Raw genomic sequence first — 8480 nt, 5'->3', positions numbered from 1 at the left:
TATTACATTACTTGCTTCCTCATTACACAGAAAGTGGCTGACACAACATGTCACAGCTTAGCCATACTGGTGGACACAGAGACACCCAACTAAATACATCACAAACTATGGTTCCTGCATACATCAAACGACTCACACGCCCGCACAGGGAAAAAAATGCAACTATGACAATTAATTATCAATGTTAAATCAAATATTTTCCCTTTTTCACACAAGGAAAATCTTTTCTCTTACAATCATATAAAACCAACCACTAGCACACATACACACAGAAGCCACACACACTCAAAGTACATACATCATAAGCTCAGTTCCATGCAAATAAAACCTGATATCAAACTACAAAAAAATACACACACCTGCAACTACTTGTCATCAAGTCCAATAATTTTACTTTTTCACACACCAAAAATAAGTTTTCCTCTCAAACCAAACACTAGTACAGCTTTGCCTGCGATACAACAACACCTGCTCTTTGAATGCACACAGAAGCCACACACTCAAACTACATACATCATAAGCTTAGTTCCATGCAAATAAAACCTGATATCAAACTACAAAAAACACACATGCCAGTTTTCATCATCAAGTCCAATAATTTTCCTTTTTCACACAGCAAGAGAAAGTTTTCATCTCAAAATCTGGCTGAACCACACACTAGCAAACCTATATAACTATAGCTAGCTAGCCCGCTAGCTAGCGCTAGCTTAGCGCGCTAATCTAATTAACCAAATGCCATCAATAAACTTTAAAATTCATCTCACGCCGACAGTAATGCTTCATAATAAACGTTTCAAGTCAACCACTTGTATCTTAAGAGTTGAAATTATCAAACACAGGTTAGCTTTGCATGTAAAGCTAGGCTGCCCCTCCATCCAAAACCAGCAAACAGCATAAAGACTAATACAACAGGCCTCGGGCCTACCGGAGGAACGGCTAGCTAGCGCTAGCTTAGCGCGCTAATCTAATTAACAAAATGCCATCAATAAACTTTAAAATTCATCTCACGTTGACGGTAATGCTTCATAATAAACGTTTCAAGTCAACCACTTGTACCCTTAAGAGTTGAGAATATAAAATACAGGTTAGCTTTGCATGTAAAGCTAGGCTGCCCCTCCATCCAAAACCAGCAAACAGCATAAAGACGATACAACAGGCCTCGGGCCTACCGGAGGAACGGCTAGCTAGCGCTAGCTTAGCGCGCTAATCTAATCGACCAAATGCCTTCAATAAACTTTAAAATTCATCTCACGTCGACGGTAACGCTGCATAATAAATGTTACAAGTCAACCACTTGTATCTTAGGAGTTGAGATTATCAAACACAGGTTAGCTTTGTATGCAAAGCTCGACGGCCCCTCCATCAAAACTCACCAAAAGCCAGCAAACAGCACAATGCAAAGTACAGAATCACTCTCTGAAATATAACATTTAAATTTCGTGTTTTACCTGCATTATCATCAACCATATCCTCATATTAGCACAGAGTTAACACAATAGGCTAACGTTAAGCTAACAGAGATGAAAACAGGTCTTACCTCGGAGGTCTGTGAGAAGAAGTGGGTGGGGCGGAAACAGACGCAGGAGCCTTTTAAACGCTGTGGAAAAAAACCATGCCTGTGCGTGTGTGCGCGGTTTTACGCGCGTGCCCGTGCGCGCACGCGCGTGCCCGTGTGTGCGCGTGCATATGTGTGTGCGCGCGTGTGCGTGTGTGTGACATGAGTACTGGCAGCTGAGTCTGACCAAAATGCAGGCAGAGAGAAATCCTCATTCAATCCAGTGGAGAAATCCAGAAAACCCACCCCTGTTTGAGGCATCACAGCTCGGTCACCGTTTGAGTTACAGACTTGATTCAAAGCTTAAACGAGTCACGAGACTCGGATCTATAAATCTCCCATTTACATGATTTTGCTATCTTTTACCGTTTTTGAATTATGGCAGTTTTAGTTTGAGAGTGTTTTCTGCTCCCTCTGAGCTCTTACAATGGGTGTGTATTGCGCATTCCTGAGGCAGCTAGAGTGAGTCACATGTCCAGGCAGAGTGCAGAGCAGAGCACACCAGAGTCAAAAATGTTTGAAAACTCTTCATAGCTCCCACAAACTTGGTCCAATCCACATCAAAACTACATATTTTTGTAGGAATTTTTGTCCTCTTTCCATCTGCATAGTTTTCAAAGCCATCAGACTTTTAGTTTAGACTCCAGGGGCTTAATTAGTGCCAACTGTCCGCCTTTGCACACCAAACTCCATGGGAAAAAATGAGCTTTTGGTTTTGGCCACTCTGACTTTGAGGGCTTATAAAATCCAAACTAAACGAGTAATGACGAAATCCTTCAGAACTTTTCTTCAGCACTGTGTCCTCTTGTCATCTGTTAAAATTTCAAGCCGCTGACATTTACGCCCTGGGAGGAGAAAGATTTTGTTCAAAGCGGAATTTTGGGCGAGAACGTGAACATTCCAGCGCAAATTGCGGACTTCCTGTTGGTTTTAGAGGGGGGTTGTCAGCGCGTGATTTGTAGGGCTTGATGAGACCTACATTTCGGCATTGGTTTGGTGTTTCTATCACATTCCTGTGGGCCGCAGCGGCTGCCTTTGTGTGCCTAGGTGGCGCTACCGAGCCCATTTTTGCACCTTGGGGGTCTGTTTGTCCATTTTATCAAATTTTTCACCAGACCTGACCGGCGTTCCGAATTTGGTGAGTTTTTAAGCATGTTTAGGGGGTCAAATTAAGGCCTAATGACACGAGATAATAATTAAAGCTGCAAGCAGCGTTGGACGGGCCCTCGCCCCCCCCGTGCACGTCGGGGGACGGCGCACGTGTCGAAGCGCAGACAATTCGTCCGTGTGTTCCAGCTTTAAGGGTATTTTTCGGTGCTTTTATTGTGAAAGAGTTTTGGGCTTTTGTTTTGAAAGGCCGCGGAAGTCCTAGTGTGTGACCGACAGGACTACTGGCAGCTGCTGCATGATCACACCAAAATGCAGGCACACACACTCACTCACTCACTCACTCACACAAACACACACACACACACACATATGCACGTGCACACACACACACGTGCACACACACACACACACACACACACACACACACACACACACACACACACACACACACACGACGCCAACTAAAACCCACTGGTAGTACATTCGCTGCTGGTGCCCCTCTGGCCACTAGCAGCGCCCCTCCAGCAGATGGCGCCCTTAGCATGTCCTAGTGTGTGACTGACTTGAGTAGTGGCAGCTGTGGCATGATCACACCAAAATGCAGGCAGACAGAGAAATCCTCATTCAATCTAATGGAGAAATCCAGAAAACCCACCCCTGTTTGAGGTGTCACAGCTCGGTCACCGTTTGAGTTACAGACTTGATTCAAAGCTTAAACGAGTCACGAGACTCGCATCTATAAATGTCCCATTTACATGATTTTGCTATCTTTTACCGTTTTGGAGTTATGGCAGTTTTAGTTTGAGAGTGTTTTCTGCTCCCTCTGAGCTCTTACAATGGGTGTGTATTGCGCATTCCTGAGGCAGCTAGAGTGAGTCACATGTCCAGGCAGAGTGCAGAGCAGAGCACACCAGAGTCCAAAATGTTTGAAAACTCTTCAAAGCTCCCACAAACTTGGTCCAATCCACATCAAAACTACATATTTTTGTAGGAATTTTCGTCCTCTTTCCATCTGCATAGTTTTCAAAGCCGTCAGACTTTTACTTTAGACTCCAGGGGCTTAATAGGTGCCAAGTGTCAGCCTGTGTACACCAAACTCCATGGGAAAAAATGAGATTTTGGTTCTGGCCCCTCCGACTTGGAGGTGTTATCACATCCAAACTAAACGAGTAATGACGAAATCCTTCAGAACTTTTGTTCAGCACTCTGTCCTCTGTCATCTGTGAAATTTTTAAGCCGCTGACATTTACGGCCTGGGAGGAGATAGATTTTGTTCAAAGCGGAATTTTGGGCGAGAACGTGACGTTCAAACGCAAATTGCGGACTTCCTGTTGGTTTTAGGTCGGGGGTGTCAGCGCGTGAATTGTAGGGCTCGATGAGACCTACATTTCAGCAGTGGTTTGGTCTTTCTATCACATTCCTGTGGGCCACAGCGGCTGCCTTTGTGTGCCTAGGTGGCGCTACCGAGCCCATTTTTGCACTTAGGGGGTCCGTTTGTCCATTTTATCAAATTTTTCACCAGACCTGGCCTGCGTGCCGAATTTGGTGAGTTTTGGAGCATGTTTAGGGTGTCAAATTAAGGCCTAATGACACGAGATAATAATAATAAGAAAAAACGAAGCAAAAACAATAGGGCTTCGCACTGTTCCAGTGCTCGGGCCCTAATAATAAGAAAAAAAAACGAAGCAATAACAATAGGGCTTCGCACTGTTCCAGTGCTCGGGCCCTAACAAGCAGCGTTGGACGGGCCCTCGCCCCCCCGTGCACGTCGGGGACGGCGCGCGTGTCGAAGCACAGACAATTCGTCTGTGTGTTCCAGTTTTAAGGGTATTTTTCGGTGCTTTTATTGTGAAAGAGTTTTGGGCTTTTATTTTGAAAGGCCACGGAAGTCCTAGTGTGTGACCGACAGGACTACTGGCAGCTGCTGCATGATCACACCAAAATGCAGGCACACACACTCACTTACTCACTCAGTCACTCACACAAACACACACACACTCACACACGCACGTGCACACACACACACACACACACACACACACACACACACACGACGCCAACAAAAACCCACTGGTAGTACATTCGCTGCTGGTGCCCCTCTGGCCACTAGCAGCGCCCCTCCAGCAGATGGCGCCCTTAGCATGTCCTAGTGTGTGACTGACTTGAGTAGTGGCAGCTGTGGCATGATCACACCAAAATGCAGGCAGACAGAGAAATCCTCATTCAATCCAGTGGAGAAATCCAGAAAACCCACCCCTGTTTGAGGTGTCACAGCTCGGTCACCGTTTGAGTTACAGACTTGTTTCAAAGTTTAAACGAGTCATGAGACTCAGATCTATAAATCTCCCATTTACATGATTTTGCTATCTTTTACCGTTTTTGAATTATGGCAGTTTTAGTTTGAGAGTGTTTTCTGCTCCCTCTGAGCTCTTACAATGGGTGTGTATTGCGCATTCCTGAGGCAGCTAGAGTGAGTCACATGTCCAGGCAGCGTGCAGAGCAGAGCACACCAGAGTCAAAAACGTTTGAAAACTCTTCACAGCTCCCACAAACTTGGTCCAATCCACATCAAAACTACATATTTTTGTAGGAATTTTTGTCCTCTTTCCATCTGCATAGTTTTCAAAGCCGTCAGACTTTTACTTTAGACTCCAGGGGCTTAATTAGTGCCAAAAGTCAGTCTCTGCACACCAAACTCCATGGGAAAAACCGAAGTGTTGGTTTTGGCCACTCCGACTTTGAGGGCTTATAAAATCCAAACGAATCGAGTAATGACGGAGTTTTTAGCAACTTTTGTTCAGCACTGTGTCCTCTGTCATCTGTTAAATTTTCAAGCCGCTGACACTTACGACCTGGGAGGAGATAGATTTTGTTCAAAGCGGAATTTTGGGCGAGAACGTGATGTTCAAACGCAAATTGCGGACTTCCTGTTGATTTTAGGTGGGGGGTGTCAGCGCGTGAATTGTAGGGCTTGATGAGACCTACATTTCGGCGTTGGTTTGGTCTTTCTAGCGCATTCCTGTGGGCCACAGCGGCTGTCTTTGTGTGCCTAGGTGGCGCTACGGAGTCCATTTCTGCACTTAGGGGGTCCGTTTGTCCATTTTATCAAATTTTTCGCCAGACCTGGCCTGCATGCCGAATTTGGTGAGTTTTGGAGCATGTTTAGGGGGTCAAATTAAGGCCGAATGACACGTAAGAATAATAATAAACAAGCAGCGTTGGACGGGCCCTCGCCCCCCCGTGCACGTTGGGGACGGCGTGCGTGTCGAAGTGCAGACAATTTGTCCGTTTGTGCCAGTTTTAAGGGTATGTTTCGGTGCTTTTATTTTGAAAGAGTTTTGGGCTTTTATTTTGAAAGGCCGCGGAAGTCCTAGTGTGTGACCGACACGAGTACTGGCAGCTGCTGCATGATCACACCAAAATGCAGGCACACACACACGCACACACACATACGCACGTACACACACACACACACACACACACACACACACACACACACACACACACACACACGACGCCAACAAAAACCCACTGGTAGTACATTCGCTGCTGGTGCCCCTCTGGCCACTAGCAGCGCCCCTCCAGCAGATGGCGCCCTTAGCATGTCCTAGTGTGTGACTGACTGGAGTACTGGCAGCTGCTGCATGATCACACCAAAATGCAGGCAGACAGAGAAATCCTCATTCAATCCAGTGGAGAAATCCAGAAAACCCACCCCTTTTTGAGGTGTCACAGCTCGGTCACCCTTTGAGTTACAGACTTGATTCAAAGTTTAAAAGAGTCACGAGAGTCGGATCTATAAATCTCCCATTTACATGATTTTGCTATCTTGTACCGTTTTTGAGTTATGGCAGTTTTAGTTTGAGAGTGTTTTCTGCTCCCTCTGAGCTCTTACAATGGGTGTGTATTGCGCATTCCTGAGGCAGCTAGAGTGAGTCACATGTCCAGGCAGAGTGCAGAGCAGAGCACACCAGAGTCAAAAATGTTTGAAAAGTCTTCACAGCTCCCACAAACTTGGTCCAATCCACATCAAAACTACATATTTTTGTAGGAATTTTTGTCCTCTTTCCATCTGCATAGTTTTCAAAGCTGTCAGACTTTCACTTTAGACTCCAGGGGCTTAATTAGTGCCAAAAGTTAGCCTCTTCCCCCCAAACTCCATGGGAAAAAATGAGATTTTGGCTCTGGCCACTCTGACTTTGAGGGCTTATAAAATCCAAACTAATCGAGTAATGACGGAGTTTTTAGCAACTTTTGTTCAGCACTGTGTCCTCTGTCATCTGTTAAATTTTCAAGCCGCTGGCATTTACGCCCTGGGAGGAGATAGATTTTGTTCAAAGGCGGAATTTTGGGCGAGAACGTGACATTCAAATGCAAATTGTGGACTTCCTGTTGGTTTTAGAGGGGGGGTGTCAGCGCGTGATTTGTAGGGCTTGATGAGACCTACATTTCGGCGTTGGTTTGGTGTTTCTATCACATTCCTGTGGGCCACAGCGGCTGTCTTTGTGTGCCTAGGTGGCGCTACCGAGCCCATTTTTGCACCTTGGGGGTCTGTTTGTCCATTTTATCAAATTTTTCGCCAGACCTGGCCTGCGTGCCGAATTTGGTGAGTTTTTGAGCATGTTTAGGGGGTCAAATTAAGCCTCAAAGAGACGTATAAATAATAAGAAGAAAGAAACCTTACAAATACAATAGGGCTTCGCGCTGTTCCAGCGCTCGGGCCCTAAAAACGAAGCAATTACAATAGGGCTTCGCGCTGTTCCAGCGCTCGGGCCCTAAAAAAAAACACTACAAAAACAATAGGGCTTCGCACTGTTCCAGTGCTCGGGCCCTAAAAACAAAAAGGTAGAAGAAAAGATGGGTATAATACGGCTGCTGCAGCTAACGCTACACACCCTGGGAATTGGACTGGGAGAGAAATGTCATGGTGGTGACTGGGAGGTAGGGTGCTGGGTGGGGGCTGGGAGTGGGGGGGGGTGATGTGTAAGCGACTCCAACCTGAGATCAACTTCACATTAAGAAGTGCCCTGTGGGTAGTTTAACAATGAGAGAGCGGGTTGGCTGGGAAAAAAAAATATGCACCGGAGTGAGAGAGAAGAAGAAGAGAGGGAGAGAGGTAAGGGGGGGGAGGAGAAAGACACATATCATGCTGTGCGTTTTGACCAAACACTCTTTAATCTGTTATGGATTTTCTCGCCCTTCTCTCCGTCTCTCTCTGTCTGTCGCCCCGCATGCTTGACACTTTTTACGTGACTCTCCTCAGGTCTAGTGGCTTGCCATGCCTCATGGCCCGTGATTAAACCGAGCGTCATGATTCAAAGTCAAATCTGCCTCCACCGTGCTGCGGGAAGCTGTCATCTTGCATGCTTTAGGAATCAAATTAGTTTCAAGAAGCTCCTGTAGAAATCTGGTTCCCCTCCACCCCACCTCACCACCCTATCTTTACACTTAGTCAGATGTTGTTGAAGAGGCACCCAGAGGACTCCTGTTGAAGGGCGAGAAACATAGCATTCCAATTACGCGTTTTCTTTGAAACCTCAATTGTGGGAAGACAAACTGCAGTTTAAAGGGACTCCAAAGTGTCTTTTGCATTATTAAAAACCATGATGTAACCACAAAACAACTTTTAGGAGAAGGGGGACTACCAGACAATTAGGCAAGCGTGGCTCATCGCAAAAAACACTGCAGATAATGCATTTCACAAATGTTTAATTAGACCGTATTAATTAAAGGCTTTCCTCTTCCCTTTCTCTCCCTTTTCTATCTCTCTCTCTCTCCCTTTCTTTCCCTCTCTCCTTCCCTCTTTCTTTTTGTG

The sequence above is a fragment of the Myripristis murdjan genome, chromosome 20, assembly GCF_902150065.1.
Source record: "Myripristis murdjan chromosome 20, fMyrMur1.1, whole genome shotgun sequence".
Lineage (NCBI taxonomy): Eukaryota > Metazoa > Chordata > Actinopteri > Holocentriformes > Holocentridae > Myripristis > Myripristis murdjan.
The sequence above is the reverse complement of the archived record's forward strand: the minus strand, read 5'-3'. Positions refer to the sequence as shown.